This window comes from Microtus ochrogaster, unplaced genomic scaffold, assembly GCF_000317375.1.
Source record: "Microtus ochrogaster isolate Prairie Vole_2 unplaced genomic scaffold, MicOch1.0 UNK25, whole genome shotgun sequence".
NCBI lineage: Eukaryota > Metazoa > Chordata > Mammalia > Rodentia > Cricetidae > Microtus > Microtus ochrogaster.
In genome coordinates, this window is record NW_004949123.1 from 644,301 (window position 1) to 655,077 (window position 10,777).

Here is a 10,777-nt window from a genome sequence, read left to right on the forward strand (position 1 = left end):
TTTTTAAATAGTTTTCCAAGGTACGGTTTCTCTTTGTAGCCCTGGCTGTCCTAGAACTCACTATGTAGACCAGGTTGGCCTCAAACTCAGAGATCCTGAGCACTGGGATTAAAGGTGTGAGCCACCACACCTGACAACAAGAGAAATCTTTTCAGAAGTGCGATGTTCTGGTGCCCTTCTCAAGCCTGCAGTGCCGTGAGGCCCTTGCTTGTCTCCAGCTTCATCTGCCACTCCTCCCTCCCTGACTTCCCTGCAGCCCACTAGCTCCATCAGCCTTCTCTCTGCTCTCCCCACTCTTCCCACGCTTTCCTGGCTCAAGCGTCGGCCCATCTGCCCCCTCTGCCAGGAATCTGTGACAGCCCCTCCTCCTCTCCCCTTGCTTCCTGTCCACTCACCCAACAGAATCCTCCACACCCTTCTGACTGAGCAGAAGAATAATGCCAGCCTCTCAGGTGGGTACATTCCCCCTGTAGTCTTGGTCACACCGTGATGAGGTATTTAAAGACGTGACAATACATTTCTAACAGCAGTGGGTGCCTGGTGAGGCTTCCATGGGTGTGAGGTGCTGCAGCTTCAGCGACGGAGATGAGATGGAATGGGGAGGGTGATGCAGGGAGGACATGGTAGGGTCTAGAAGTGGGGGTGCTCTTCTTCCTGTGACCCTGTGTACACGGAATGGAGCTCTGAGAGGGGAGAGAGCTCAGCCTGTCCACAAGAGGACACCACCACCAAAAGGGGAGGGGACTTCCACGAGCAGAGACAGCACAGAGTGGCAGCTGCTCCTCCTCACATGGCCGCTTGGACCAGCCTTGGGGATGGCAGGTCTTCCTATGGCTCAGCGCTTACCTCCTCCTGTTGTCACATAGTGCGCTCTGGGTTTCAAGTGCAAATCAACGACACATGGGGAACATCTCTCTGCCGGGCAAGGCGCTCAGTTTCTGGCATATCTCAGAGGAATGGCTGATGCACCAGTCAAGAACACCTGGGAGGTGGTTGGGGTGCTTCCCTCTGTAATAGGCCAGAACCTAGTAAACGTCCCAAAGCAGCCTGTGTGGTGAGAAGACAGTGCTGAACTTCACCTAGATCAAGGAAAGCCATGCTTCCATTGCAAGAAACAGGGTATTTGTCAGCACCCAGTGGTCAGGGCAGGGGTGTTCCAGTCAATTTTTGGTCTGAGTACTGTGTTTTAGAAGAACTCTAATTGGTTTATTTTCATTCATATTTCATTCTAATTTCAATTAGATCCCACCTCATAATTTCTATCACTTCCCAGTAGTGCTAATATAAATAAATATTTCATTATTTATACAAAAAGAAAAAGAAAAACACTCCTAGAGGCTTTTCTTTTTTCTTCTCTTTAAAGTAGAACCTAGAAATAGACATTGAGATTTCCTCTAAGAAATCCTGGTATTTCTTAAGGGAACTTGGACCCACCTCCCAAGCAAAGATGTGTAAGTTATTCCCATAGTGCCACCACCACACTCTGAAATTTTCAGTAATGGAGATTATTTCTAAGATTATAGAAAATAGAAACCTAGAGTCTTTGGGGAGGGGCAAGAAATGGTTTATTTATTTCTCTCTCTCTCTCTCTCACACACACACACATAACATCATGTTTTATTAATTATTTGGAAATTTAATACAATGCACCCTGAACACACTTGCTTCCCAGTGTGTTCCACTCTTCCGTCCTTGCACCCCCACCTCACCCCCAAGAAAGAAAAAGCAAGTACAGCTTGTGTTACCTATATACTCACTGGAGCATGGTCAAACTCCCATCCCCTTAAAGAGAATGGAGTCCTTCTCCTACACACCCTTGATCCCCACCGAAAGCCATCAACTGTGAAGAGCTACACTTCTGCATCTGTATCACAATTTTTAAGGACTCTCTTTAATAGCTTCATGTCTGAACTATTTTCTTTGGGGGAGGGACAGGGAAAGAACACCTCTTATTCTTAATTATGAGTCTGCAGTCATCGATACCACTGCAAAAGATTCCTCCCTGCCCATATCAGCCAGCAGCAGCCTGGATCTTGAAAATAAACACGGAAACCTAGAGTCTTAAACTTACATTGGGATAAAGAGATAACAGTGTGAAATGGCTGATAAAACAGTGCCAAGTCACCTGACTGTCAGCATAACAAATATGTGAGATAATCCATTTGTCGAGACAAAGCCTCTATTGCAGCTCAGTTGTAGAGAGGTTCTAGCCCATGGTCCATTGGCCTCACTGTCTTGTGCCTGTGATATGGCATCCAGACAGGAAAATGTGGCAGAGTAGAACCATGTACCTCATGCTGCATGGGGATAGGATAGGTAGGGTTTCAAAGATCCCTCCAAGGGCACACCCAAATGATCTGGAATTCTTCAATTAGATTCCATCTCAGAATTTCTATAACTTTCCAGTAGTGCTAAGCTGGGGATCAGGCTTTTAACTCTCAGGCTACGGGATGGAGGGATATTCCAGATACAAACCACAGCACATAGCTACTGAAGGTTGAGCCTTATTAGCAGAATTATGGTTTTCAGGGGAAGGCGGGGGTAGAACAAACCCTCCTAGGTGTCTCCTTATAGGAGTAAGCACAAATGAGGGCAATAAGGAATTTTCTTTGTGTAAGTGGACTTTTCTTTCTTGCCCACCAGTTCCCAAATAACAGACATGGAGACTTAATATTCATTGTAAATGTTCAGCTGACAGCTCAGGCTTATTACTAGCTAACTCTTACATTTTAAACTAATCCATATTTCTTATCTAAGTTCTACCATGCAGCTCCTGGCTTGTTACCTCATTTTCTACATGTCCTGTTTCCTCTGCATCTGCTGGCATCTCCTCTGACTCTGTCCTTCTTCATCCCAGCATCCTTAGTTGGGATAGTTAGTATCCCATCTATACTTCCTGCCTGGCTGCTGGCCAGTCATCTTTTTATTAAACCAATTTGAGTGACAAATCTTTACAGTATACAAATGGATTCTTCCACAGCAGCTTTGTCCTTGATCTCATAGGCAGGTGTGGGTCCAGTGAGGCCATTTACATTTCTAGGCTTAAGGAACAAGCAGGGGGAAAAGCTCTAAGATGAATTTAGTTCTCTAATATAGAAATGGGACATGTCAGGCCTAGCAGCCTCTACTTAGGAAATAGGGAGATAACCCACTGGGTATGAGATCTTGCTACATAATCAGGAGATCCTGAGTTCAAATCCTTAGCAACAATGTAAAGCTATATATGCCTGTAAGCCCAGAACCATGGGCATGGGGACCAGAAGATTACTGCTGGACTGTGTTGGCCCTTAGCTTAGCTCTCAGCGAGATGCCCTATCTCAAAGAAATATAAAAAAAGACTGGTACAATAGTACACTCAACCTTTTCCTCTGATTCCGTATGAGTGTATCAGCATGTACACGTGTGTATGTACCACGTACACATACACCACACACGAGTGCATTCACAGGCACAAGAGGGATGTCTTAGGATATCTATGGCTATGAAGAGACACCACGACAATGGCAACTCTTATAAAGTAAAACATTTAATTGAGGTGGCTACTTACAGTTCAGCAGTCCAGTCCATAATCATGGTGGGAAGTATGGCAGTGTGCAGGCAGACATGGTGCTGGCTACATCTTGATCAGAAGGCTACAATAAGTAGACCAAGGCACTAGGCATGGCTTGACTATTTATGAGACCTCAAAGTCCACCCTACAGTGACTTACTGCCCTTGCTGGAAGGCCACACCTACTCCAACAAAGCCACACCTCCTAATAGTAGCACTCCCTTTGAGCTTATAGGGGCCAATTACAGTCAAACTATAACAGGGAGTATTTTGATATAGTATCAAAAAACAATAGTGAGCTATTGAAAGTTTAATAGCATGGAAAAAGGCATCATGGCAAGGACTTAGCTAGGCTTAGTTGTGAGGTGGTTACCCCAGAGGTCTTCAGAAATATCCTTTTTCAGAAGAGTCCACTCATGGTAGCTTCTAGGAAGTTCTTCATCGTTGACTTTGTGTGTTTCATAATAGCCTCGCCTTGGGACCTGAGGAAGATTTCTAAAATGGACGCCAGTGACAAACAGGTTTGGGGGGAAATGGCAGAGAAATGGGAATGAAATTGAGACCAGAGAGAGAGAGCAGAGGATGACACACAGAGAGAACTAATGGAGGCCTCTATTTCCTGCCTGCCACCTCACGTTCCTCCGCCCGTGACTCAGAGGAGCCTCTGAATGGCTTTGTTCCTTATCTCCCATGGCAACACAAGGCCATCGTGCTGGTGGTGGAGATATGAATGCACAGCCCTTCACAGGAACAAGATGTACCACGCAGGCTGCGTTGTCTGATTCCTTTGTGTCATGGAAGTCAATGGCAGGAAATAAGACCCCTAGAGAACCTGATTTCAGAGAGTCCTTTCTGGGCAGGATGGGCATCCCAGCTCACCACACCACCGTCACCATCCAGAACCAAACCCAGAGCAGACCTTTGGAAACAAATCTGCTAGGGCAGGATTGTAGGCACACATCTCACTGCAGGAAAGGATCTGCTCTCCTCTCTGTGGCCCTGGACTGCGGTGCAGAGCTAGGTAAAATGAGGTTCTGATGCTGGCACTACCTGCACACTACCCAAACAACCTCTGATAGATTGTTCAGTTTCTATGAACTTCATACTCTTTATCTGAAAAAAAAGGAATGGAAGAGGGATGGGGAGATTGCTAGGTGGGTAAGAACCCATGGGGCGAAAGCATGAGAGCTGAGTTCCGGGGCACCCACATAAAAGCAAGGCATGTGTGTACCTGTAGCCAGCACCAGGGGTTAGAGGAACGGAAGATTGAAGGATGCCTGGCCAGCCAGCCTAGGTAAAAATAGTGACCTCCAAGTTCCCAAAGGAATAAGGTGGACAGTGACAGGACACCCAATGTCCTCTGTACACACACAGGAGCACTCAGGCACTTCACACACATGCGTGCACATGCACGCGCGCACACGCACACACACACACACACACACTCACGTGCATGGGCATGTAAAAATGGGGAAGAAATGGAAACGGTAATCTGTGCCCTGAGCTCGCCTGGATGCTGTAAGGGTTAGGGAAGTGCACGAACTCAAGGCAGTCTGCCACAGCTGCTGTCAGAAGGAGCGCTTAAGATGCGCCAAGCACTGCTCTGGGCAACTTAACATTTAATGTTACAAACCATTAAATCATTAAATAGCCATTTGCTCCAGGAGTTTTAAAATACACAGTGCATGCTCCTCTTGAAGGCTAAAAGCTTCATTTGAAAAGTAACCTAACTAAAAAAAACCTAATGAAAACCATTCGGCAACGTTTGGTTATAAAAATTAGCAAACTAAAAGTGTGTAACCTTCCGATCCACAGCCACCAGGCAGAGAGCTCAAGAAATGATTCTGTTACCGTAGCAACAGCAATTAAAAAAGAAAAACAGGAATATAAATTAAAGATACGTAGAGAGTCAATATGAAAAAGAGTCCAAATAAAAACCAAGAGGTTCAAAAGATGGCTTGAATATAAGGAAGGAAGTGGTGATGGTTGAATGAGCCATAACTGTAATCTCAGCCCCTGGGGAGCTGGTGAGGCAGGGGCTGAAAGCGTGAGACCAGCCCCCGCTACATATTAAAAATGTCTCAAAACCATAAACAACAACAAAAGACTGTGGTCTTTGGAGGAAATGTTTCTCGAAGACAAAACATAGTAAGCATGTTTATTCTCTCCAACTGATTCAAAAAAAACTACAATAAATAACAATTTTTTTTCTTGACAAGCTGATCCTGAGGTTCAGAGAGAGAGAGAAAAAACAAAAGTAGCCAAGTAATTATGAAAATGGAGATTTGCGAAGAATTAGCCCACAAGCGAGAGTATATTCTAAAACTATTGAAATGGATGTAGGCCAGATCAAGAGAAACACAGGAAGCAGCAATAGAGCTCAGAAAATCTCAGGTAAGAAGTTTTGAGCTACAGTAAAGATTGTATTTAAAATGGGTAAAAATGTATTTTAATAAATTATATTGGTTTGGCCATCTGAAGCAAAAATAAATCTGAATCCTTACCTCGCTCCTTATATCACCATAAATTATAGATGGGCCAATATTGATGAATGTAAAAACCTAAGCCACAGTTGCACATCATGAGCAGGACCTGGAGGGATCTTATAGCCTCCGATAGGTCTATTAGCAAGGAAGAAAGGCTGAAAAATCAATGAGTCAAGCAACCATTTCAAACCCCAGGAAAAAAAACCACACAAAGCAGACCCAAACAGATAGAAGGAAGGAGATGCTGGAGATAGTAGGAAAGGTGAAGACATGAACAAGTAATGATACAGCTGGGAGGCTTGCCAGAAGTTTATCCTTAGAATTTAGGCATGACATCCCACATCTATAAACTTAGCAGAGCCAGGATTGTGAGTTCCAGACTACTGAGAGAACAAGAGCAAGCAAGTGAATGGGCCTGAAACAGACAGACAGACAGAGAGTCAGAGAGATTGATTGATTGATTGATTGATTGATTGATTGATGATTGATTGATTGACTGACTACATGGTCTCTAAATATCAGCAGGAAAAATAGTAAATGGTTATATAGAGAGGAATGTTATTGGGGAAATTCTAAAAGTGAAAATATAACTGGCTCTTACATTTTTTTTACAAATGCAAATAGATGTTCAGTTCCATGTGTAACAGGAGAAATACAATTGGAAAAATAATGGGGTGCCACTTTCCCTGTTATGATGGCAAATAATTAAACATGAGAAAGGGGGTTGAGAATACACATGTTGCTAGCAGAAGAGTTAGGTGGTACAATCTCAGTGGCTATAGTTATCAAAATTCCAATGCCACAAATCCCTGACCACTAGGTAATGTCTATAAAAAGAAATAGAAAGACATACACTCATTTGGCATGCGTTTGGTTAAAGAAACTCATTTGAAGATACTCCTTGAGCAGAGTCTGCAATATGAAAACCAGAAACAGTCTTGATATCTATGAGCAAGGAGCTGTTTAAATCATTTATGGCACCTCCGTGCCGTGACATTCTTAGTGGCATTAAAAAGATCAGGGCTGCTCTTTATGTTCTGACCTAGAAATGTCTCCAAGATGGGCGGTTAAATGCAGAAAGGATAAAGAGGACATGGCTGTGTATGCCTGTAGAGCCAGAGATATTTCTTGATCAATACCTGACAGATCAATAATCATGTCTCCTCTATGGTGAGGCGCTGTGTGAACAGGGGCGGGTATGGGATGAAGATTTGCCTTTTAGCGTTGTGTTCCCCATGTCCCCACCCCTGCATTCCATAGAACACTGTGGTCTTCTTGTGCCTGGCAGAGCTGAAGAAAGTAACACCCTACACCAACTATAATATCCCTCTAGGCACTCCTCATTGGTTGGGCAGAGTAGGAAAAGCTTGGGGCAGACCTGCTAGGTTCTGATTCTGAGCTTCCCCTCTTTGGCTGCACAGTGAGGCTGGCAGAGGGGCTGCAGAAGCTGGTGAGGAGTGAAGAAGAAAATGCATACAGCCCTCACTCAGTAAGCAACAATTACTGCTTACAGATTTTCTGGAAACCTGGAGAATGCCAGGAAGGACAGGAGGAATTGAGCCTTGCTCTCAAATGTGCACACTCCCTCCCTTCCGAAGTTGCCTCCGAATGGCTCGGGAAGAGAAACAGCAAGCAAAATTCTCTAATATGAGCAGCAAGGACATTGCTCCTCTCTGTATCTGAGAGGGAGAGAAAGGGGGTGTTCCAACTGCCTTGACTTTAGCCTGGTGGGTGAACAGCCATTCAATGTAAATGATGCTCAGTGGGACCAGAGCATCAGCCAGGAGGGGGCTGGGAAGATGTGCCCGGTAATTCTGGGAATGGGAGGGCGACGTCAGTCCCACCAGGCACCAGGAGAACTTAAGGTACCAAACCCGCATCCCGTCAGCTCACTGAAGGCGTGGAGGTTTCAGGACCAGCTTCAAATATAGACCCGTTTCCATAAAAGCATCAGCAGCTGTTTCTATAAATACCTCAGCCAGTTTTCCGGGGTTCTCATGTGACTTTGATGCCAACCTCAGCTGCGGGGATCCGTCGCCATGGTGACTGGCCCCGTGACCAGCCACTCTTCATTCATAGCAGGTTGCTGCGTCCTGGATTGAGGGTGGAGTGATTAAGTGAGGTGGAATGAGGACCAAGGGTAGGGGAAGGAACAGGGATGAACAATGAGTAAGGACGAAGTCTCCAGTCCCAGGAGAGACTGTGGTGCTCCAGCCTGACAGTTAGGATGCTCGGACAGAATTATTGATCTCTCTGGCTCCTGTCACGGGAGAAACAAACATTCTTTTTTTTTTTTTTAATTCAGGTCGAAGTAAATTTCTTTGCCTTTGAGTCAGAGAATTAAAGATTCAGAGCTGAAAACAATCCTCTATCACTGTTGTTGGTACAGACGAAGAACAAGGCCCAGAAAGGGGAGGCAACTTCTACAAGGTCACACAGCAAGACTTTTGCAAAACTGGGGCAACTGTCCCCATGCTGCACGTCCTCCCTGATTCCTCTCCATCCAAGTAAGGCTCCCCTCTGGGCAAGGTCTGCTGTGGCTTACAGAGATCTAAGTATGACCTCTGACGCTCAGGACATGAGGTTCCTTTGCTCCTGTGTTACTGAACCTGGATGGGGCCATGAGTGAGCTCATTCAGTCTGTGCCAGGTCAGCCCAGGCCCTGACTGATAAGTGTGGGAGGGAATGACTAATAAATAAACCAGAGGTCCCGCTGCAATTAGCAAAGTCAGTTCAGGCTTAGTTAGCTATGGCGATCTCTGTTTGATCAAAATGTCTCAGACCCGCCAGCCAGTGGTCTCAAATGCCACCCTGTCCTGTGCCTGTCCCTGCTTCATTCGGGGTGAAATGAAGAGACAAGCAGTGAACTTTTTTCTACACGGAGAGCACACACCCACTGTAATTAGCTATTAGGAGCAAGCAAATCAAAGAGACTTTCTTTTTTGAGCCACGATCTCACTATATAGCGCAGGTTGACCTCAAACTCCTTTTTTTTCCCCCTGCTCCAGTCAATGAAAGGGGACCTTATTTGGTCCTGGGATCATAGACCAGGTATAGCCCCAGCTTTATTTGACCTTCTTCTTGGGGTGCAATGTTGTTAGTGTGACCACATTTCTTGCACGGAGGTGCAGGCGTGCATAGCACTTGTGGCAGATCATCTTGTCACAGTTGTACTTCTGGGCAAGCTGACGAAGGGACGGCTCGATGATGCCACCATGCAGGCAAGGCACCAGGGACACTGGGGACTCTTTCTGGATGTTGTAGTCCAGAAGAGTGTGGCTGTCCTCCAGCTGTTTGCCAGCAAATATCAGCCTCTACTGGTCAGACGGGATGCCTTTCTTGTCTTGTGTCATGGCCTTGACATTCTGGGTAGTGTCACTGGGCTCATCCTCAAGATTGATGGTCTTACCTATCAGGGGCTTCACAAAGATCTGCAGGCTGGTGTTAACACGGCCATGTCATGGAAGAGAAAGAGCTGCCTCTTGATTCTTGATCAAATTCTTGATCTTCCTTTCTTAGCCTCCCAAATTCAGGGATTATAGGTATGTACCACCATGCCCAGTCTGAAGAGACTTGCTAATTCACAAGCCATGCTCCAGGGAGGTTCTCAGGTCTGGAATTAGAGTGGACCACAGAAATCAAAGTGGGCTTCCAGGAAGTGAGGAAAAATATAGCCGGAAACACGGGTTGGAAGGAGCAAGAGGAAATGTTCGGGGCAGAGGCTGGGTGGTGAGGGCAGGGGAGAGAGTGCGACCGTGGTGATCAAGGTTCAGGAAAGGAATTAGCTGCTGGTCACATGCTCACTCATATGGTTCCCTCACATGGGCTGCAGAAGCACCACAGAGGGCCTGGGAGGCAATGAATTCAGATAAAGAAACATTGTGTTAAAATTTTCCTGCACAGGACTGAGAACAAATGAAGATGTTGTCATGGGACTGGAAGATCAGCAGCAGCAATTCCAGGCTCTGTCGTCACCTGATCCTGGGACAGATGCTCAGCAGGCTCTGCAGAGGTTAACGCACACACACGCATACACACACACACACACACACACACAACCATGGGTGTGCTACAGTCTAGCAGCTTCCAGAGAAACCCAGGCAGAGACTCAGGGGCTCTACCTCTCTTCACTCCTGCCATGTTCCTTCTATACCTCAGGATAGAAATCAGAGAGTAGCTTGTCCCTTCTGACCCCACCCAACTCTGTTATCCAGCCAATGAAGGGACTCCAATAATTAGTTTCCCAACCTGGAAGGGACAGAGGATTCATTCCATCAGAAAGGCGAAACTTCATCTATGCTAGTCACTGTTCTTGTGTTTACTCAACCAGGACAGCAGCCCCTGGGGTCTGGAGACTCTGCTGCACCTGTGTCGCAGCAGGGCGCATGGGACATCCATGCAGGAAGGCCTGGGACATGCTGGCATTTTGCTCAGCTTTGGAGGCGGGCCTGCATCTGAATCCTGGCTGTGTCACTTACACAAGTGGCCTTCAGAGCTCATTTAGTCTCTGAGCCTCCGTTGCTTCCCTTGTGAAAAGGGATGTGTCACCTACCCTGAAGAGAAACTGTGGTGAGAGATGATGGCCACAGTGGCACATGGAGAAAGAACTGATGGGACAATCGCTTCTTTCCCCACAGGACACGGAGAAGGAAGACTGTGCATCCACACACTTGTCAAAACACACACGTGCACTCTTACAACATACACACGCGTGCACTCTTACAACATACACACGCGTGCAC

At 46.1% G+C, this 10,777-nt stretch overlaps 1 pseudogene; it reads right to left on the minus strand.

Annotated features, from left to right (window-relative positions):
* Window positions 1-9,059: 9,059 nt before the first annotated feature.
* Window positions 9,060-9,493, minus strand: LOC102000018 (annotated as a pseudogene).
* Window positions 9,494-10,777: the final 1,284 nt, after the last annotated feature.